This window comes from Bos javanicus, chromosome 6 (genome assembly GCF_032452875.1).
Source record: "Bos javanicus breed banteng chromosome 6, ARS-OSU_banteng_1.0, whole genome shotgun sequence".
NCBI lineage: Eukaryota > Metazoa > Chordata > Mammalia > Artiodactyla > Bovidae > Bos > Bos javanicus.
Window position 1 is genome coordinate 45,815,112 of NC_083873.1, and position 23,706 is coordinate 45,838,817.

General features: G+C 43.9%; 1 long non-coding RNA gene across 1 annotated transcript in view; it reads right to left on the reverse strand.

Moving 5' to 3' along the window:
* The window catches only part of LOC133249424 (uncharacterized), a 79,933-nt gene extending 61,085 nt beyond the window's left edge, over window positions 1–18,848 (reverse strand). Inside the window, exons 1-2 of the long non-coding RNA XR_009736947.1 lie at window positions 16,522–18,848; window positions 14,307–14,412 (exon numbers count right to left, since the gene is read on the reverse strand). This is a non-coding gene — a long non-coding RNA (uncharacterized LOC133249424). The remainder of the gene's footprint in view (window positions 1–14,306; window positions 14,413–16,521) is intronic.
* Between the last annotated feature and the right edge of the window lie 4,858 nt (window positions 18,849–23,706).

The following is a 23,706-nucleotide window of genomic DNA, read 5'->3' on the forward strand; positions in this document are numbered from 1 at the left end:
TATATCTCTCTTGGGTCTGGGAGTAAGTGTGGATTTGGGGAAAAGGAGGGAATGCTCTAAAACGTGCAATCAAAATATTACTGGTCCATGTCAAGTACAGAAATGTTAAGTACAAGATATTACCAGCTGATATTGAGCCTAGAAACTTTTAGGGCAATTTGATGTTGCCATGACGTTCAAGAACATGGCCAGTGGGGCTGTCTCGGTGAACAGGGCAATAGCAACCACTTCCGTGCTGTTGAACTTGGTTGGTGGGTCACACATATACAACAACAGATTCTTCCTCATTTTTGGGGAAATTCTCAAACACTGGCCCTTCACCACAGACAGTTTGGAAAACGTAAAAGATGATGTAGCTCTAGTCATGACATAAGTGAAAGTCAAGGCTTCAAGAAATACCTAAAAACTAAGAAACATCTAAAGGTAGGCGTGGAAAGGAAAGCAAGAAAATGGTCACTGTAGATTGTAGTGAGTCATGGGAAGAGTCTTTGGAGATGAATCATTGGGTCTTGAAAGAAATTATTGTCAAATATTGAGGGACAAGGGGTAGGAGGGCATTTCAGAGATGAAGCACACAGGCTAAGGCATGGAGGCTGTGCGAGACATGCCCTCACCCACTCAGCTGAAATAGTTAAGTCAGGAGATTGGGTTCTACCATTCGGCAATCATCACCATGATCACTGATTTCTGGGAAAATATGACAGTGGTGAGAACAGTGAGCAAGTTTGAGAAATAACAGAGAATATCTATACAGTCTCAAAGCGGCTGCCCTCCAGATGCTTATCAACGACAAAGCAAACACAGCAGTGGAGAAACGTAGCGGGCACCACCTCAACTAAATGATCAAAGTTAAATAGGTTAGGTAGGTCATGAGAAAAATGGGCATCACGTACCTCCTGATATGCACTGGGAAGAACACAATATGAGGTTCATGCTATTCCCACTAAAAATGCATCTATCGCTGAAACCACTCAGGAGGAAGCAGCAGACAAACCCCAACTGAAAATATTCTATAAAATAGCTGAACTGTATTCTTCAAAGTGTCAGTATCAGGAAAGACAACTAAGGAACTGTTTCAAGTAAAAGAGGCTAAAGAGGTGTGACAACTGAATGCAATGTGCGATCTGGAATTTTCTTTGCTTTAAAGGATCTTATTGGGACAACCAGTAAAATCTGGATAAGGTCTGCACATTAGTCAATGATATTGTATGAAAATTCATTTCCTGAATTTGATGGTTATGCTGTGCCGTGCTTAGTTTTCGGTTGTGTCCAACTCTTTGAGACCCCATGGAATGTAGCCCAACAGGCTTCTCTGTCCATGGGGATTCTCCAGGCAAAAATACAGGAGTGGGTTGCCATGCCCTCCTCCAGGGGATCTTCCCAACCCAGGAGTTGAACCCAGGTCTCCAGCATTGCAGGTGGATTCTTTACCATCTGAGTCACCAGGGAAGCCCTTGATGATCATACTATAGTTAATAAAGAAAAACTTCTTATTTTTAGGAAATACCCACTGACACATGTAAAGGGGCATTGTGTTTCAAACAGTTCTAAAAAATATATAGTAGGTATGAAGATAGGGCTTCCCTGGGGGCTCAGCAGTAAAGAATCTGCCTGCCAATGCAGGAGATACAGGTTCCATCCCTGGATCAGGAATTTCCCCTGGAGAAGGAAACGGCAACCCACTTCATCATTCTTGCCCGGGAAATTTCATGGACAGAGGAGCCTGGTAGGCTACAGTCCATGGGGTCATAAAAGAGTCAGACACAACTTAGTGACTAAACAGCAGCAACAACAAGGTATGAAGATACAGGGATAAATAGAGACAGAGGATAAAGCAAAGGGGTAAAATGCTAACATTGGGACATACTGGTGGAAAACATATGTGGACATTCTTTATACTATCCTTATAACTTATCTATGAGCTTGAAACTATATTTCTAAAAAGTTAAAAGAAGAGAAGAGCACCCAGGCTTTAGCCCTCACTTGGTACTAAGTGAGTTAAGTCTCCCCTCCCCTCTGGATCTCTTCCCGCCTCCTCCAGCCCTTCCAGTTGGAGGCTGCATGGCTTGGCCTTGCTGGTTCCAGATCTTCCTAGCTAGTTTCTGGATTTATGCCTTCTCGCCTTTTCCTGTCTAATGTTTCTTTCAGACTACACCCTGAGAGCTGATCTCTTTGGTTGAATGCCCCTTGAGATCCAGGGCAGCACAGCAAAATCCTGCTCGTGTCCAGTGCTTGCTCACTGAACCAAACCCTGCTTATGCCCCAGACAGATCAAGACAATTAACTTTTCTTGAAGACCTACTATGGGCCTTGCACTGTGCTTCATCATCCCAATGACCTAGAGGGTAACTTTTCCAATGAATCATTTCCATCTAAATTCCAATGGCTCTAAAGCTCAAAGCCTTTTTGACCATAGGAAGTGCAATATTTAAAGAGTTCCCCTACCTATATAATTCTGGGAAGACTCAGGACCACTTAGATGTCCCATAGATCCCATTTGGTTGTCTACTACCCTCTATGGATTATAGAGCTAGAATTTTTGGCCTCAGGTCCTCACTGTCCCATGAAGGTGTCACACCAAGCCGGCAGTCCCATCTCTGTCTCCACTGCCAGGGTACCATCAGAGCTGAAAACATGTGTACCTCAATGCCAGAGACCTTGCAATCCTAAAATAAACAGGGGGATGCTCCTTTTGTAATACATTCCATTGCAGTGGGAGTCAGGGGGTCCCACAATCAACTGCTCAAGCTCTCGTGCTACGGTGTACATGTCAAAGCATTTTAATCTCTGGTGGGGCTGAATTCTAATGATGCCCACAAGACAGTAATGAGTCTACATCTGTTTTCCAATTCCCAGGCTGGTTTCTGGCCCCATCTCACCACATGAGATCACTTCCCTTAGGGTGAGTTCCTTCTTAGCTCTTGTGGACCCTTCCTACAAACTGAAATTTTGTAAATATCTGAGGTAGATTGCGGATGAAAGTGGATATGTGAAGGGTGTTGCCTATCGCCACCGGTTGAAACACCTGGGGGCCAAGTCCTGTACCATCAGGAAACCCTGTTGATGTCTGTGGCTCAGAGAAGTTGTTCAAGGCCTAGTACGGGCTCCCACAAGTAGGTGTTGAGATTCGAACCAGATCTGCAGGACTCTTTACTGTCCATCACCTTATCTTCTCTGCAAAGTGGAACGCAGCTAACAGTTTGGTAAATGGAGGTTCTCTACCAGAGGGATTGTTAGCTAAATGTAGCTTTACTGGATCAGATTAGGATTCCAAAACTTTTGGCGGCAACTGTTCAGCATGCGGCTGGTGCTACTGCTGAGTTCACGCTTGGCTTATCCAGGCCAGTTAATTTTTTTTTTTCTTCCTAGTATCTCTTTCCTCACAGGCATTTTATTTACCCAAAAAAAGGTAGCATCAAGCATGGCCCATTTTTATATAGTTCTGGAAAACGCTTGAGGGAGGTGGGAGGGAAGGTCAACACTACTGGTAATGTGGTTTTATAGAAAAAGCGTGGGTCTCAGAATCAGACGGACCTGAGTTCAAATCTGAGTTTGTTACTTACTGTTTGAGTAAATGTTCAGCAGTTCAAGGCCCTTTATATGTAAAACAGAGATAGTGCAACTCTCAGGGTTAAAGGAAAAACCTTATTTAAAATTATCAGTCCCAAAGAGGGGCTCAATGAACCTCAGCTTCCCTCTCCTTGACTGATATTTTTGGATCATATGAGAATTTTAGCTATCTCTATGTTTCTATTCATTCCTCTTATGGACAACCCTAAAGACAGTTCAGAAGTGGGTCTTGTTTCCATGGAGACGTATCAAAGCTAAACAAATTTGAAAAGGGGAAGCACAGACGCTCACCCCCTACGCCCACTCACCACCAGTGCACAGCCTCAGCAGAAATGTTTCCAAAGAAATGCTTCACCAAGCTTTCGGGGAAGGCACAAGTCCTCTTTCAAAGTCCTTACATGCTTTTTCACTGTGTGGCTCTTGAAATGAACAATAATTTGAAGCAGATAATGATGAACTTCACACCGCAATGGATCGAAAGTGGAATTATTGAGCTCACCGTTGTCTAATACAATTAGGCTGACATGCTTTTGAATCTAAATAGATGAGCTCCCCCACTCCTTCTGTACATGCACATTTACTTATTAATGGGTAAAATATTACAAAATTTCTGGGCCCCACATGGTTTCAGTTCTAATCCAAACAACTTACTTTCTTCTGAAACTGATTTTCCTCTTTTTTGGCAAAGTTATTTTGTATGTTTCAAAGGGGAGTTGCTTCCCTGAGTCTGTGTGGAAGTACAGGCACATAAATCACACGCTGGACTGACTTAACAAGGAGGACTAATCCCACTGTCACTGCCCACTGAACAGTGCCTTCTTAGGAAAAAATGCTGCACATCCTTTAGAAGACCAAGATCCATCCAATCGAACAACTTTTTAAAATTCCACAAAATGATTTCTCTGTCTGAAATAATAAGCTTAAAAAGCTCATTAAACATAGCAGCAATTAGATAATAGAGATTTCTTAATTAACTAACTTTGGATCTCGCTCCAATCATGGCAGAAATCAGACTAGCTTTCTAGGGAGGTAAGCATGCATTTGAAAACCTAATAACAGTGTAGTTTCCTCTACTCCCTTTAACACAAGGGCCAACTTTTGATCAGTGAAAATCAACTCATGTCTTACCCAAAACATCTGTCCTCAAGATGCAACACCTCAAATGATATGGCAGAAACATAAGTTACCAAATAACAACTCATAAAATTATGGCTAACAGTGGTAAACAGTCTTGTTGCCATCAACCACAAAAGAAAGAGAAAAGGCATCTAATAAAGCCTTTAGCAGTCATGAGAATTTGTCTTGAATTTTCTGAAGGCTCTTACAGAAGACTTGATGTGGTCCGTGCTGTAAAACCACAGGCAGACAATTCTGTACCCTGGAGGATAAACATGGTGGTAGGAAGAGAGACTTAGCAGGATGATTTCCCCAAACGTCTAGATGTCCTTGTGGACAAGTTAAGCCACTATCCTCAAGGTGGGCTCTGAGTCTTGACTAGTGAGATAAAAGCAACCACAGTTACTGTGGAGGAGGGGCCCAGCCAGACTTCTAATTATTAACTTCACCAGCTCCTTCCTTCATCATGAGATCCAGAGCAGAGAAAAAAGAGGGAACTTAGGGAGGCCTTCCCTTTGTCATATAAACAAATCTTTTGAATGAGACGTGATAAGTGGCCACAAAGCCATAGAATCTCTGAACATTGGAGCTGGAAAAGTTGTAGAAGAGGAAACTGCAACTGATGGTGTTGAAATGACTCGCCCAAGGTCACAGAGAAACCACCGCCACCCCTTACCACTTGTGACTTGAATGGAAATAGTCTTTTTTTCTGACATGAAAAGAAAAAAAAAGAAAGAAAAGAGTGAGTACCCTATGTGTCAGCAAAAGTTATGCCACATGCAGCTAGATCATTGCCCAACAAAGGAAATGTGGATTCACAGAACTTGCTTCCTACTTTGAACACTATTTTTCCTGTAATTGGGTAAGGTTGGGGGCAAACTTTGGTCAAACACCACAAAGATGAAAGAGAAGCTCCATGTTCTTAGGTGCATAAACAAGAGACCCAAACATTTAGCAATCCAGTATGACTTGAAGCATGCCCAACATGGCTATGCATTCTGTAAAACAGAGGGGAAAAAATCATACAATAATGGTCTTTTCCCTCAAGAAAAATTTAAACAACTGTAGCCAATCATCAGAGGCCAAGTGCAAAGACTGAGTATTGACAATAACTCCCAACAGGCATTCAGACATGGGAGAAATCATAGGATTTTGGACAAATAGTCAAGGATGGCTTGTTTGACCTGACTTCCATGATATCTTGAAGGCTGGGTTGGGGAGGGGAAGGGGAAAGACAAGTTGGGAGTATCTATGTGGGAATACATTTTCTGAAGTAGGAATTAAAGTGGCTCCAGAAAGTCTGGTAAAGAGACCCAACTAAGTGGCCTGGAAGTTGGGTTTAAGGACACAATGGAAAATAAGATTCCAGAGGGAAAGCATGATGAACGACTCAACAAATTGTTCAACTGGAGTAACACAAAACAAAGCACCAGTGTCTAGACCCATTTCCTTGGAGACACTTGTCTCACTGGTGTGTTAAGAAAATCACATTTCCAGTTTTTAGATATACATATGCCAGAATCATCAAAGGGTGATATTATTCATATTGTGATTAATATCTTGACCTCTGTACAGATACAAAGTTGCTGTGAGCCATATGAGAGATCACAGTCTCTTTTACGCCACCACTCCCCAAGAGGAAATAGACCAGATAGTTTTAGAAGCCATTTCTAGACCCACAAGTTACTGACTCAACAAAACAAGGTTTTGCCAATGCTATTAAATATCCAAGATGCTATCCAAATGCCTTTGTATGCCTTTGAACATTCCTTCTCCTTGACCTTAAAGGCTTTATTAGACTTATCAACTCCTCCATCTGAAGGCTTGCCTGTGGTCTTTCTATTTTTACCTCCAATTTCTGGTGTGGGGAGGTAAACTGAGGTGCAGGGTAATCATGGAGTCATCTAATTAGAAGACTGTTTCAGTGTTAAAAGATGGCACACCCAATGCCTGCTGTACACAAGGCTATTTAATAATGTCTAATTTTCAAGTTGGATTTACAATGAAATTTGAAACAGAAAAGAGCAAAATTCCAGACTGAAGAAAAATTACAGCTGGAAAAATAATTTTAAAAAAAATCCAAGAAAGCCTTCCAAGCAGTTACTCAATTTGGGAATTTAAGGAAGGTGGAGGTTTGTCTCCAAGAGGAAACTGCTCTGGGGACACAGAGGAATGGAAATTCCTGCCTTCAGCCTATTTTTGTAGCCCTGTCTTCAGCCATACACACATCTGAATTAGAGAAGGCATTCCTCTCCACTGCTTCCAACAAGGCACACGCCAGCAGAGGCCTCTGGTCACACTATGCATGAGCTCATGCAAAAGCTTCCAGCGGTGAGAGTTTGTGGGAGGAGAGGTATTAATTTGCCCCTGGCTGCTGGTCTCTAGCAAACATGTGCCCTTCCTGCCCGCCTGCTTGTGCCTCCAAGGTACACACAGCGTATGGCTCCAGGTCACTCAGGAGTTGTGTTTGGACAGGGTTTGTGATATATATGATGGACAGAAATTCTCTCCCTCTTTCCTTCTTCATCTGAAGTAGGAAGAAGCTTTGGGTTCATGGTTAGTAGCCATTCAGCATCTGAAGATTGCAGAGTTTAGCCACAGGAGGGCAAACATATAGCATCAATGCTACTGCTCCTTACTCACCTTCCCGAGGCGGACACCACTGATCAAGCAGAGCTCCCTTTTGTTTCCAGCAAAGACTCAACTCTAGAACCCTTCTTGACCCAACAGTCCAGGCTGCCATCACCAATAAGAGCTGGCAAGTGGTTTGAAATTTATTTGCCAGTCCCAGGGTAAAGAGAAAGAAAGAAAAAAAGAGAGAAGGAAGAAAAAGGAAAGTAACATGTCCTAAGCACCAACTGTATACCAAGTAGTGGCACATTGGAGGGCGTGGACGTCTGCCTGAGGAGAGGGATGTTTTATCGCTGGTACTGTACAGTGATCACAAAAATCAGACTTTCATCAGCTCTCTATTGTGCTTAAGTTCTCCACAGACAGTAAGTGCACCCCTTACTGCCTGCACCCCAGTGCTCCCGCCGGCTCCCCTTGCCCTGCTCATGCACTGCTGAGGCCAAGAACTGCCAGTGGCCTTGACACAGCGCTCTGCTCTGAGAACAACCTGGTGAAGCAGCAAGGCACTGGAGCCAGAGGCGCATCCCTCCGTCCGCGCCTCACATGCAGTTGTGGGGAAAGTGCTTTCCAACTTCCTCATGTGTTAAATGCAGACAACAAAGCTGTCCCTTTCTGAGAGCACTGTAACGAGAGTTAGTTCTTATGTGCTTGTGAAAGAACCCAGAGCCTGGCATCTAGGAGGAATTTTTAATTATCAGGTTTTTTTCCCTGAAGTTACGGCCCTCACCTGCATTTTAGGTCATTATAGTAATAATTAAAACAATTCATCATGTATCAAATAAAGCTTTCAGATTTATAAAAATACAGGATGTCCAGCTAAATTTGAATTTCAGATAAAAAAATGAATATTTTCAGTATAAGTATTTCCCCAATATTACATAGGACATACTAACACTAAAAAATTATTCCTTTAAAATCTGAAATTCAAATCTAACTTGTCCTACATTTTATCTGGCAATACTAACATCAAATCTGGAGGTGTGGGATGAGTAGAGAAATAACTCTTCCGAGATAAAAATGTCATACTGCAAGGAATGTTTCTCAAAATGGATGATTTTCAAAACTTCTTCAGCTATATTCCACAGTAAGAAATATATTTTGCATCATAATTCAATGCACATATACATATGTTAATTAACTGAAATAAACATTCCATGAAACCTTTTATGTATACATTGCAGGCTGGCATTTTCTGTCTTCTTCATTCTACTGGATTCTATTTCTTTTTTTTTTTTTAAGAAAGTCCTGACCCAACCTCACTTAATTGATTTCTTGACCCCCTGATACAAAGGCTTCCCTGGTGGTTCAGTGGTAAAGAATCTGCCTGCACTGTAAGGAGACACAGGAGACCCAGGTTCAATCCCTGGGTCAGGAAGATCCCCTGGAAAAGGAAATGGCAACCTACTCCAGTATTCCTGCCTGGGAAAGTCCATGGACAGAGGAGCCTGGTGGGCTATAGTCCATGGGGTTGCAAAGAGTTGGACACAACTGAGTACACTCACAGACACACAGTCATATACAATACAAATTTCAGCAAACTACAGCCCAAGGGCCGGTTCCACCCAGTCACCTCTTCTGTGTATGTCCAGTGAGCAAAGGCTGGTTTTTCATTTTTTATTAGTAAATGGTTGGGAAGGATCCAAAGAAGAATATTTTATGATATTTGAAAATTAGGTGAGTTAAAATTTCAGTCTCCATAAATAAAGTTTTGTTGGAACTCAACCACACCCATTCATTTATGCCTTATCTATGATCACTTGCACACAATTACAGCAAATTAGAGAGCTGCCTATTAAGTATAATCCTAAAATACTTATTATTTGCCCCTTTACTAAAAAGTGTTGTGTACTCCTATGCTAATGTCCTAATGGTTTACAACTTGTAGTTTGAAATACTCTGCTCTAAACAGTTTTGCCTTGAAAGCAAAACTATTCATTCTATTCATGCTCATTTCTATTCATAAGCATGACTCTCAGGTCAACCTTATTCTTATTCAATTCCTCACAAGATAAAGCCAGATGAAGAGACTCTGGCCAGGGAATTTCTTTTTGGCTGCCCTTGGAGTATGGGGTTGAACTTGGTCAAGGATCAGACTTAGGGAGAGCGGAGAGGACATTTACCATTGTGCTCAGTCACTGGGGGTATCAACTGCTCCCAGCAAAAGGAAGGATTATGAACAGCATGGGGAAGAGAACATCAAGTTCTTGACCTGGAGCCACATAGTCTCTTGACTCTTATTACAGAATTTAGAGCTTCAAGTGCAAAGGTCTGTAATGTGTAGAGCTAAGTGTGATGGAATCTAAAGACTAACCCCCTAGAAAGCATGACATAAAGTTTATACTGAACACAAGAGAATGGAAAGAGAGGAGGGAAGGCTGCTGTGGCTAGAGAGAGAGCAGAAGAAAGAAGACAGTCTGGAGACTGATGAATACCTTGGGGGCCCTGTCCCTTGCCTCCTCCCCGACCTTGTGATTTTCAGGGGGAACAATAAATCTATCCCCCAAACAGATTTAGACAGCACCAAGACTGAGAGGATTTGTGCCTTGCTCTCTGGGAAATGCCAGGAGTTGGAGGAGGGGATAACATCAATAAAGTTTTATTAAAGGAGTCATGCTCACTTGTACACAAAGTGTCTATGGCTGCTTTTGTGTGACAATGGCAGAGTTGAGGACTTGCCTAAAATGTTTACCATCTGTCCCTTTTCAGGACATAAATTGCCCACACATGTGCAACAAAATAATACAGAAGACAGAACAACAGTCAACACAGACAGAGGGGCTCTGAGAAAGCTCTCTGATAGTCCCACAACCAGAAATTTGTAGGGGCATCTACTGATAAAATTTCCTTTGCTCTCCCCCCTCCCCTTGATGGACACAAAATGAATAACAGAGGATCATCAGACTGAGCAGGGCTTGGAGTTGGGGTGCAGAGGATATATTTGAGATGGAACGTTTTAGATTTAACAACCAAATCTAGGAAGCCAAGTGGGGCTGTTGGGTGCCAGAATGAATAGATGCCCATGGCCAAAGACCAGACCTGCATCAGACTAAAGATGCCTATGGACTGACGACCCCCACCCAGCCTTCCTCACTACCCAGCTCACAGTTTCTATACCTGACCAATCCTAAGCTTCCAGGCTCTTACCTGCAACCCCTAGAAGAAGGAAAAGGAATGAAATCTTGAAATAAGTCACTGAAATCCAAAGTAACTGAGTAAACACCAAAGTGAGAGAGTTTACTCTGGAAGTCCCTAGATATTAAGTTTCTGCTGCTAGTAGAATGTCGGCTTAAATCAGAAATTAGGTTACAGAAAAATGAAGAAAGTCATGCTCTGTATACAGAATAGGAAGAACAGGATACTGATTCTGCCCCTGTAGGAAACTGGAACTTCATTCACAGCAATTCAGAAGACCACAGAAGTTCAGGTCCCAGTGGCTCATGACTCAGTGACTCCATACTGAATTCTTTTTCTTTCTGCTTCTTTCTGTGTGTGTGCTTAGTTGCTCAGCAGTGTCTGACTCTTTGCGTCACCTTCTTGCTATGTATCCGTGCTAACTTGTCTGACTCTTTGCGACCCCCATGGACCATAGCCTGCCAGCCTCCTCTGTCCGTGGAATTCTCCAGGCAAGAATACTGGAGTGGGTTGCCATGGCCTCCTCCAGGATCTTCCCTACTCAACCTACGTCTCTTAGGTCTCCTGCATTAGCAGGCGGGTTCTTCTTTACCAGGGGCTTCCCTGGTAGCTCAGATGGTAAAGCATCTGCCTACAATGCAGGAGACCCGGGTTTGATCCCTGGGTCAGGAAGATTCCCTGGAGAAGGAAATGGCAACCCACTCCAGTACTCTTGCCTGGAAAATCCCATGGACCGAGGAGCCTGGTAGGCTACAGTCCATGGGATAGCAAAGAGTTGGACACGACTGAGCAACTTCACTTCACTTCTTTACCACTAGCGCCACCTGGGAAACCCGTACTTCTTCCTAGAATTTGTTGTTCAATCGCCAAGTTATGTCTGACTCTTTGAGACCCCATGGACTGCAGCATGGCAGTCTTCCCTGTCCCTCACCATCTCTCGGAGTTTGCCCAAGTTCATGCCATGAATCAGCGATGCCATCCAACCGTCTCATTCTCTGTTGCTCTCTTCTGCCTTCAATCTTTCCCAGAGTCAAGGTCTTTCCAATGAGTTGGCTCTTTGCATCAGGTGGCCAAAGTATTGGAGCTTCAGCTTCAACATCAGTCCTTCCAATGACTATTCAGGGTCGATTTCGTAAAGGATTGACTGATTTGATCTCTCAATAGTCTTCTCCAGCACCATAGTTCAAAAGCATAAGTTCTTCAGCACTCTGCCTTCCTTCTGGTTCAGCTCTCTCATCCATACATGACTAGTTGAAAGACCATAGTCTTGACTATATGGACCTTTGTTGGCAAAGTGATGAAGACAATTTAAATCCGTCCGGTTCTCCCAGTGACTTCCTTCATTCAATCTTCAATTTTAGAGAAACTCCTGTGCAAGCTGAAATTTTCACAGTAGGTGGCGCTAACACGGAGAGTGCTGGTCCTCCTTATTGAATGATAAATTAGCCAGACACTAATTAACATTTCCTTCATTGACTCTTCACTCTACCACACATTCATTCTGGTCTAATTGAACCCTGTTAGTAAGTAGGCCCTGAGTGGTTTCACCCCAGGCTAACTCTTCCTCTCCAGAGTACTATAATGGAAAGAATTCCAGAGTCAGGAAACATGGGATATGAATTTTGGCTGCCCCCTAATCAGTCAAGTCACTTAATCTTTCTAAACCTTAAGATCTTTATCTTTAAAATACAAGAGTTGGACTTGAGTCAGTCCTTGTTTTCCAGGTCTGAAAATCAGTTTAAGGATCACAGTGAGATAGTTTTTTTTAACCTGTCAATAAATTTTAGGTAAAACTCAAGATTTCAAGAAAAAGGCACTTTGACACAAGTGCTGTGGAGAATGTAAACGGGAACAGACTTTCTGGAGGGCAATTCAGGAGTATGTAGCAGAAGTCCCAAAAATGTCTGTACCCTTTGTCCACCAATTCCATATCTAGGAATTAATCTTAAATAATTACAGTGCAAAGACAGAGCTAAAAGGATGTTCAATAAAGCAGGGCATTTTTGCTTCTCTGGAGGCTTAATGTATCTTTTTTAACTAGTTTCTGAAACTTTATATCATCCTTAGCACTACAGTACAATACCTGTGTGAGACAACAAAGCAAACCACTGCTTAATCACAAAGAGAGGAAGAAGTAGAGTCTAGGGTTTCTTGAATATTTTTTATTGCCAGGCGCCATGCTAAATAATTTTCTTAAGTTCTTTCTTTAAATCATCTTACAATAACCTTCTTCAAAAGGTATTATTAATCCTATTTTACAGATAGAGAGTCTGAGGTTCAGACAAGTTAATCTTCTTCCAAGTCATGCAGCGCTGGTACATGGAACAAGAAATGCCTCAAATACTGTATAAAGACCAAGTTCCCTATGGGCTGGAGGAAAAGGAAGGGGAATTCAGTACATATGCGGGCTTTGATTCTATCTCAGATTTGGATCTAGGCTCTTCAGAGCCTTTAAGGAGAGACTGTAATTTCGAAGCTTCTGCCAATTCTTTGTGCTGCTAAAAATGGAAACCCGAATTGGCCTGTGGGGGCCAAGGCTTTCTCGAAGGGAAAAAACACTTAATTGGGCTTTTATCTGTGTAAAAGGAGATTCCGTTCTGAACTGGGAAAGCCTAGACAAGGAGATTCTTAAGTTCTGTGTATACCCAAGGAGAAGACTGGGGAGTTGTTCCCATATGAATGGACATGGAGCTCCCCCTTCTGAGGTGGAGGAAAGAGGACCCTGGGGCTAGCCACTGGGGATGAAAGACACGGTCGTAATGAGCTCCTCTGTGGAGGTGAGGAGGGAAGAGAGCTGTCCTCAGCAACATGTTGGGATTCTGTGTCAAGGAAGAGCAGCAGTAGGGACTGCATGGCATGGGATATAGCCCAGCGTCTTGGGTATAGTCATGGCCAGCTCTGAGCTTAAGTTTCCCTTCTGTGCACTGAAATTCCTTCAAATTTTAAGTCAAGCCAGAAAACAATGCCTTGGGGATGAAGGAAGACACTGAGTCTATTTTGAGGTCAGGGACACCAGTCTGATGGAAAATAAGTAGCCACCAAGACTATGTCTACAGTCCATAGCGGATTCCTGGGTTTCCTGGAGCCTTATGTGTTGGAAGTTGGAGTTATTTTTTTCACTTTTTTTTTAAAGATGACCCTGGAGATTGTAATAAACTCCGGGACATATGAGTTCTATGTAGTTATTACGTTGCAGGGAATGAGACAGGCGGGTCTACAGGACAGCTGAAACCATGTAGCAGGATGCCTTTTAACAGGGTTCACCTGTTGTGGGGCCTCGGCCTGACCACAAGCACTTGGCTGCTGGCTGCAGACTAGGTGATTACAGCATTAGATCATGCTTATAATGGGAAAAAAGGCTTCTGCTCCCCGGCTGACTAATCAGCTTGCCATTTTTATTGCACGATCAGTATCTAGAGACAGCGATTCTGAACTCTGTCAGTGTCCCGGGTGTCCACGGGCGTGACAGAAAGAATAGCTATATTAGCAAAGAGAACAGGTGGAGGGATTTGCAAACTTGCTAAGAAGGTCAAGACAGCGTGGTCCCCAGAGGCACCGGAAAAGGCTGTCGGCTCCCATTAAAACAAAAATAGTTACTAGAATAGAGTTCCCACACACCGAGTCCTCTACAGGCTCCGTGCTTTGCTTTCTTGTTATTATATTAATGTCAAAAGTATTTCATGCTCATTATCCATCTAAATTAGTTTCCTAGAGTTGCCTTACAAATTATTCCACACGGGGTGGCTTAGAACAGCAGAATATTATTCCCTCACTGTTCTGGAGGTCAGACTGTCAAAATCAGGATATCAGTAGGGTTGTGGTCCCTCTGGAGATTCTAGGGGAGAATTCTTCCTTACCTCTTCCAGCTCCTGGTGACTCCAAGGAAATTCCTTGTGACCCTTAGCTTGTAACTGCATCATCAGGTCATTGTCTCCATCTTCACATGGCCTTCTGCTCTTCTCTCTGTATCTCATATGAGGACATTTGTCACTGGAGTTAGAGCCCACCTACACCACGCAGGATGACCACATTTTGACATCTTTTACTTAGTTACATCTACACTTAACTTTTTCCAAATAAGGTCACATTCAAAGGGCTTAAGATGCAGACATATCTTTCCCAGGAACCACCATTCAATTCACTAACATTATGTATTTATTTATTTATTTTTATATATCCCCTCCCTCTTTTTTTCATAATTTTATCTATTTGCTGGCTATGCTGGGTCTTTGTTGCTGTCCAGGCTTTCCTCTGGTTGCAGCGAGCAGGCGGCTGCTCTCTAGTTGCGGTGCATGGGCTTCTCACTGGTGGTTTTCTCTTACTGCAGAGCACTGTCTCTAGGGCGCTTGGGCTGCAGTAGCTGCCACAAGTGGGTTCAGTGATTGTGGCTGCTGGGCTATAGAGCACAGACTCAGTAGTTGGTGGCCCATAAGCTTAGCTGCCCCATGGCATGTGGGATCTTCCCAGACCAGGGATTGAACCCATGTCTAATTCAGTGACAGGAGGATTCTTTACCACTGAGCCACCTAGGAAGTCCTCAATCCACTAAAATTATTAATGAAAGAATTCAAAGGTGGGTCTAAGGAAGGGATAATGTTTAGGAAAACCTTGCCAATGTGTTTTCAACTTTCAATGGTCTCCTTTCTCTTCCTACAGCCCTTCCTCGATTTTTGCCTCAGGAAAAGGAGGGCAAATATTGGGTTGGCAAAAAAGTTTGTTTGGGTTTTTCCAGAAGAGGTTATGGGAGGAGAAAGGGGTAAGGGATCAAAGTAGGACAGAAGGGCAGAAAGGGAAGAGAGAGAGTCCTCCCAAATCCCAGGAGGGGTAAGAAGGGACAAGAGGAGGAAGAAGACCAGAGGACAGACTGGGGCACTGTCTGGACCCCCAATCTTACGGTAGAAACCTAGGCGGAGAGGAAGTGAGAGGAGTCATAAAACCCAGACCAACCGGGAACTCCAAGTGGGGCCTGCTGCTCACCCCTCAGGGTACAGCTCAAGACAGCTGGAAATCCTCGAAGGAGCCCTGTGTTTATCGTGGTGCCCATGAGAAAGGTGCCACCCACAGATGGCTGAAAGAAGGCTGACAGAGTGGAGACATCACAGATGGAGCAGGCATCCAGTTCCCATGGCTTGGGGCACCGGAGTTTTTGTGCAGCTTCATGGAGGGGACTTGGATGTACAGATAGACCAGAAGATGCCTGGACACAGTGGGACCAGGAGGTTTCTGAGTGCAGGAATCTCAGTAATGAGTGAACACAGAGGTCCATGGACTTCCGCAGATGGTAGTGGTGGTTTAATCTCTAAGTCACGTCCAACTCTATGGAAGGAGGAGCCCACAAATCAAGAAACCAGATGATTGAGCTATACCCCAAAAGGCACTTGTGCCAGATGCCCAGGGATGGGATGGGACCCGGAAAGATCACCTCCCATCCCATTCCACCTGGATATCGCTTTGGGAAGGAGCCAGGGCAGAGGGAGCTCTCTTTTAAATAAAAGAAGCTGTTACCTTTAACTGTCAAGATGCAGGACTGTAGACGGGGAAGCAAAGTGGCATGAAAAAGCAATAGGATAACAAAGACAATTAACAAAACTAGCTTTGAGTGCATTTGTGTGTGGCGGGGGTGGGGTGGGGGAGTGGTATACACACCCCACTATGGATGTTCTTCCTTTAAAAGTTGATCATTATCACCCCTTGAGGGAACAAATTTCATTGGTTGACTGTGTATCTCTCTATGCTCACAGAAACATACATACACACACAAGCATGGATATGTTTATTTTTTTAATGGGAGGTAGATTATGCCCAGCTACTTTTCTTCTTACTACATCATAGTAATGTGTCAGTCTGTGCACATTAACACACATGTACACACACACATACACACAGCCTCTTTTAATTCTAATCTATAGTACGCAATATCCACAAATCATAGCCACAATTTACTGTTTCTCACCACCACTACCTTGCCCATTTTTTGACCATCCTAAACAGTGTTTCAATAGACATCTACACTCATTTTTTCATCTAATCCTCATAAGATTCCTGTGAGATGAAAGTCTCTCTGATACTCACGGCACAGTGACAGTCCTGGTTATGTCCTGATGCCAAGGTCCATGTGCCTTTCTCTGCATCACATCAAGCTCACAGAAACATCTTTCCTCATGACTGCCCACAGTGTCTGGAAATCCCACCGTCTCGGGTGGGCTCCCATAACAAACCGCCACAAACTGGGTGGCTTCAGACAGCAAAATTTATTCTCTCACAGTTCTGGGGCAAGAAGTCTAAAATCAAGGTGTCAGCAGGACTACACACCCTCTGAAGGCCCCAGGGGAGAATCCTTCCTTTTCTAGCCTCTGTTGGCTGGCAGCAGTTCTTGGACTTCTGTGGCTTATAGACTCATCTTTCCAACCTCTGCCTCTGTCATCACATGGTCTTCTCCCTGAGTGTGACTGTTTGAATGTTCCTCTATTTAGATATACACCAGACATGGGATTAGGGCCCACACTAATCCAGTATGACCTAGCCTGATGACATCTGCAAAGACCCTTCTCCAAATAAAGTCACATACGCTAGTTCTGAGCAGACATAAATTGTCACTGTCGTTTAGTCACTAAGTCATGTCTAACTCTTTGCAACCCCATGGACTATAACCTGCCAGGCTCCTCTGTCCATGGGATTCTCCAGGCAAGGATACTGGAGTGGGTTGCCATGCCCTCCTCCAGGGGATCTTCGTGATTCAGGGAGCGAACCTGTGTCTCCTGCATTGGCAGGAGGATTCTTTACCACTAAGCCACCAGGGAAGCCCTAAACATAAATTAGGAGGCTACTATTCAACCCAGTCAGAGAAGGCAATGGCACCCCACTCCAGTACTTTTGCCTAGAAAATCCCATGGACGGAGGAGCCTGGTAGGCTGCAGTCCATGGGGTCACTAGAGTTGGACACGACTGAGCGACTTCACTTTCATTTTTCACTTTCATGCACTGGAGAAGGAAATGGCAACCCACTCCAGTGTTCTTGCCTGGAGAATCCCAGGGACGGGGAAGCCTGGTGGGCTGGCGTCTATGGGGTCGCACAGAGTCGGACACGATTGAAGCGACTTAGCAGCAGCAGCAGCAGCATTCAACCCAGTACAGCAGTACGGTCCTTTGCTTCAACGTGCAGTTTCTTAAAAACACGTGTTCAAGTTCTAAAGTGCAAGTGGCTGTGTATATGGAGCCCTGCTAACAGGTCTGGTGCCACGTGAATGTGGAACTCAGGGTAGTGCCATGCTGGGGCTGGATATTGACAGAAATCTCAGGATCAGTCCAGATTCTTCACTCCCTCTCCACTCAGTTCACATTAGTCACCAATCCTGGTGTTGCATCCCCTCTCCTCAGCATCACCAGATCACTTCCTCTTCTCTGAATCAGGCCACTGAATGGCTCACCGAAATAGGTGTAACGTCCTCTGAGAGGAAATTCTTTATTTCCCACCCTGCCCTCCTCCAATCTGTTCCCTAACCTTCAGCCCAAGTGATCTTTCTCAGTTAAAATGAAGTCCATGTAAAGCCTGCGCATCGCCTCCAGGGCACAGTCCAAGGCTGCTGACTGGCACACCAAGTCCTCTGTGGCCAGCTTCTGCTCTCACCAAGCCCCACCCGGTCGTCCTGGCCATTCTCAGAACCCAGCATGCCCCCGAACACCTCCTTGCCTTACAGACTCTGCTCCTACTGTCGGAAAACTCCTTCCTCCCCTTCTTTACATGGTGTAGTGGGTTGAATAGTGAACCTTAGAAAGATAAGTCCATGTCCTAACTTCTAGGACCTAAGAATGTGAGCTTATTGGGAAATGGAGTCTTTGCAGCTATAATTACCTTAGGATCTTAAGATGACATCATTCTGGATTACCTCGTTGTTATAGTTCATTTGCTCAGTCATGTCCGACTCTTTGCGACCCCATGAATGGCCAGACTTCCCCGTCCTTCAACATCTCCTGGAGTTTGCTCAAACTCATGACCACTGAAGTTAGTGATGCCATCCAGTCATCTCATCCTCTGTTACCCCTTCTCCTCCTGACTTCAGTCTTTCCCAGCATCAGGGTCTTTTTCAGTGAGTCAGCTGTTTGCATCAGGTAGCCAAAGTATTGGAGCTTCAGCTTCAGCATCAGTCCTTCCAATGAATATTCAGGGTTGATTTCTTTTAGGATGGACTGGTTTTACCTCCTTGCTGTCCAAAGGACTCTCAAGAGTCTTCTCCAGCATCATAGTTCAAAAGCATCAATTCTTCGGTGCTCAGCCTTCTTTGTGGTCCAACTCTCACATCCATACGTGACTACTGGAAAACCCATGGCTTTGACTATATGGACATTTGTCGGCAAGTGATGTCTCTGCTTTTTAATATGCTATTTAGATTTGTCATAGCTTTTCTTTCAAGGAGCAAGAGTCTCTTAATTTCATGACTGCAGTCACCATCCACGGGGTGGTTCTGAATTCAATGACGGGTGTCCTTAGAAGAGAAAGGCAGAGGAAGATTTGACACAGAGACACAGAGGAGAAGGCCATTGGAAGACAGAGGCAGAGACTGGAGTGATGCAGCCACAGCCAAGGATCATATGGAGCCACCAGGAGCTGGAAGAGGCAGGCGAAGATTCTCCTAGGGCCTCCAGAGGGAGCGAGGCCTGCCCACACCTTAATTTTGGACATCTAGCCTGCGGAACTGAGAGAGAATAAATTTCTACTTTTGAGCCACCTGGTTTGTGACCATTTTTTACAGCAGCCCTTAGGAAACTGAAACACACAGGATCCCCTCGGGGGCTGCTGGGGACTGTGCAGGTTGCTGACGTCACTAGGGTACCGAGGTGAGACCTGAGTGGGGACTAAATGCACATACTTGGCCTGCGCAACTGTGCGCCCAGCAAGAGAGGCCTCTTGTCAGAAGGAGCGCCTTTCTCTTATTCACCCAAAGGTGCCTGCGGGGCCAGCAGCCGCCCTAACTCCTGGGTGTTCTTCAGAGTTCTGCCCCAGGTGCTTTCTCCAGGCAGGCCCTCCCTCAGAGCGGCCTGGAGCCTTCACCTGCTCCAGCAGCACCTGATCACACGTTTATCCTGCAGTAGGACAAGCATCTGCTCCCATTTCTGTGCCTTCCTCTACATCCTGCAAGTGAAGTTGCTCTTATTCTTCCCCTTCCCCTACACCCAGAACATAATAGGTGCTCCAAAGAGATGCGCAGGAGTGCTCTGTGGGGCTGGGGTGAGCTTAAGGCAGCAACAAGGCAGTCAGCAGGGGCAGGGTTGAGAGGCTATCCCCAAAGGGAGCTAAATAAAGGCAATTTCACGCGTGTCACGATTTTGCCTAAACTAGCCATCAAACGAAACTGAAAAATAAACTTAACTAGGGTGCATCACCCAGGATATTAACATTTTACAGATGCCATATCTGATCCTGCGTCTTTATCTTTCCCCTAATTGAGGCATCAGTGCCTAAGGATGTTTCCATTTGGGCCAAAAACATGCTCCACACGTCCAAGGGGACCCAGGGCTGCATTCCACACAGACACACATATGAGCTCATGCAAGTCCCAGGATGCTCATCTGGTCCAGATTTGAAGGAAACTATTTAGCTGGATGGAGAAAAACACATCATGTATCAAGTTAATACCAAACAGATTTTATGACATACTGAAACTGCTTTTGATAATCTACTAATACAGCAGAAGAGCTAATGAACTAAAAAAGAACCAGCTCATCATCGTATCTTTGAGGCCTGGACAATGTTGGTGTAGGCTGTAAGGATGACAGAAAGACAAAGAGATGCAGAGAGCTTTAGGGGAAGTTATCCAAAAGGCCGCCCCCAGCCCCACCCCGAGAATCAATCTTGTCCCTTGTAGCAAGAGGTGCATTTTGCCAATTTATGAGCATAGGCATTTTTTTTTTTTTTCTGGCTCACAGTCAGAGTGGACTTTTCCAGAGATGAAGAAGAAGGACCATGGTCTGGCTGTTCTCATCCCTGCTAAGCAAAGCACCCATGAGTGCTACTGAGGGAAAGGTCATTGCTTGGTCATCTCAATTGGGAATGTCTCATCCCATGGTGGTTTCCTCATCAGCTACCACTTGACCACAACAGCAAAGTGGTGGTGGGGGTAATGGGGATCAAAGTGATAAATTAGCCAAGAATTTTGGGCTGCTAGCAAGAGCCAGTTGTGATTAGCATAAGAAAAAGGATCATTGCATGGGGAGATGTTGAAGACATTATTAATTCAATGAAATGGAGAGTCAAAGACTTTGGGAAAGGCATGGACTGTGATAATTCAGTGTCCTCAGCAGTAGGAGCTGTCATTCATGGACAACTTCAAGTTCTGAGTGGTCCGTTCTGGGAGGAGAGTAGCTGATTGGTCAAGTTTGGATTGGACTGGGATGGGTTACCCAACCAAGTGCAGGGGAAGTAATGCTCTGGCAGGGTGATCTCTGCAAGCCAATGCCCAGCAGAATTGGTGTCTACCATAAATGCCTTACCATAAATTAGTGTCTTACCATGAACATGTAAAAACATGGTGAGAAAGTTTTAAAGCATATTGGAACTGAATATAAAGTTTTTGCTTGCTTGAGTTCTTTAATGCAAAATGTTGGCAGAGTGTTTGGGGGGACTGTGGTACTGTCCCTGGAATGGAGGATGATATTTGGAAATTTGGGAAATTCTACTGGGCTCTCTCAATATCTGGAAAAGGGAGAGAAAGAGAAGAGAGCACTAGTGGCCCTTAGAAGGCAGGGACCCAGGTAGCTCAACTTCTTGCAATACCCTCACTGAGAAGCACTGAATCAAAGTAATCCTGGGCTGTTCCTTGCTGAATCTCGCTCCTTCTATATAATAAGGAGAAGGGATGTTACTGTTTGCATTTGCTTCTGGTTTGACATGTGTTGTTGTTGTTTGGGGATGCTTTTATTTTATCATTTTTTTTCCCCCCTGCATAACCAAATTATTTTGCTGTCATTATATAAGCAGACATGTTTTCTAAAGTGCCAAGAAAGGAGTGGGGGACATTTTTCAGAGTAAAACCAGGCTTTTAGATGCCATACTCACGGCAGGAACTCCAAGAAAATAGGAGGTCTTCTCTATTTGGAATCCTACACAAGATATTATACAGAGATTCTCGGACACTAGCCAAGTCCCAGCGCTGCAGCACATCAGTACCTCAAGCACATAAAGCGTAAGGAGGAATTTAGGATAAAAGACCAAGGCAGAGCTTTTTCCTCCCTATCACTGGAGAGAAGCAGTAAAGGAATCTTGTAACCCTTTGTATCAAGGGGATCATGTAATCCTTCCAGTATTGAATGGAAGTCAAGACTGCCAGCGCAGGAAACTCCAGGGAAATGCAAGGAATTAGAAAAGGAGAAGAAGAGGAAGGAAGAGGAGGAGAATTCAGAAAAAAGGCTGTTGGAAATCGTACACTGACAACTGGAGCAGCTATGTTAAGGGGGATCAAGGTGCAAACTCGAGTAACCTCATTTTATTTTTATACAGGAAACCAGAGGGATAGCTAAGAAACAAGCTCATTATTTCTGATTCTTGGCTTGTTCTAGCTCTTAGGGGACACTCCCTTCCTCAGTCAGAGAGCTGTTTTTATGACAAAGGACTCATATGTTTTCTCATAGCTACATTTTCCTTGAATCATGGTTGGCAATTAGGCATTCAAATTTGACTATTAACCTCTGGGACTTCTCTGGGTATGTGAAGAATTCCCTCATCTGTTTTGCTCAAGATGTGGGCAGAAGAAGAAGTGACAACAGACAGATATTGCCTCTATTTGGCTGGAGTTAGGAAGGAACCACCGCAATCGCCAAGGAAATATTCACCAGCACTGATCCAGCAAATAGAAGTGTATCCATGGGTCTTTGACTGGCCCCAGGTCAAACAGAGTGCAGGTGGGGAATCCCACTTTTCGGAGGTTGAAGACAAGCTGTGGCTTAGAGAATTGTGGAAATTGGTAGAAGAATGGAAGGTTGTGACACAAAGTAAAAAAAAAAAAAAGAACAAGGAATTTGTGTGAACAAATATTTACTAAGCATGAGATGCTGTACTATTAATAGATGACTCACCATCATAAAAATAATAAGAATAGTTTATGTTAATATCTATTAACTCACTTAACCTTCATAACAAACCTGTAGTGTTTATACCTGCTTGTACCATCCCCACATTCAGGATGCAGAAACAAAGCAACAAAGGCCTAAGTGCCTCCCCAGAATTATCCAGGTAGTCAGGGGTGGAGCTGGGATGTTAACTCAGACGGTAAGTCTTCAGAGTTTAGGCTTTAAATCACTGTGTTACAGTCTCTTAAGACACAATTTTTTTTTTCCTCAAGGTTACAGGGAGATGGACTCACAAACAGATAATATCAATATTGTTTGCACAGAAGATAATAGATACGTGCAGCGTGTTTGGGAAGCCCTATTCCAGTTCAGGGGTCAAGGACTGCCTGGAGGAGGTGGTTTCTAACCAGAATCTTAAGGAGTGGATAGGAAAAAGTTAGGTAGAAGAAGCTGAGGCAAACCAACCAAGACAGCAGGAATTAAAAATGAGCAATAGCAGTTTGGCAGTAGGGATGGCATAAAGCACGCGGAGCAGGGAGGGAAGAGAGAGAGATAGAAACCTACCATGTCATACATCTGTTGAGTGAAGAACACATGAGGGTCCAGGCAAACACAGCTTTATGAGTCAATTTAAGGACTTTGGTGGCCACTGGGGTAGAGGGCAGTTAAGTAAAGGTTTGTAAGCTCTACAGGTTTGTAGTATTATAACATTAGTAAGATCACTTTAGCAATACTGTTGAAGGTTTTTTTTTTTTTTTTTTAACTCTGGGAGGAATGCAAGTTTATCTGTCTTCTCTATTGTTTATAGGGAGGCCTTATGTCAGAAACTGGTTGGAAAGTGGACCACAAGGTTTGTCTTGATGTTACAATTGTCTTTTTACTTAAGTCAGTGTATTAATTCAGACATAGTATTTTCAGTTTTTTTCCTTCCACGAATTATACCATGACATCATCAACTTGAGTTTTAATATATACATGACTAGGTTTCTTTTTTTTACTTTAAAAAATTTTTTTATTAAATTAATTTATTTATTTTAATTGGAGGCTAATTACTTTACAATATTGTAGTGGCTTTTGCCAAACATCGACATGAATCAGCCATGGGCGCACACGTGTTCCCCATCCAGAACCCCCCTCCCACCTCCCTCCCCATCCCATCCCCCAGGGTCATCCCAGTGCACCAGCCCTGAACAC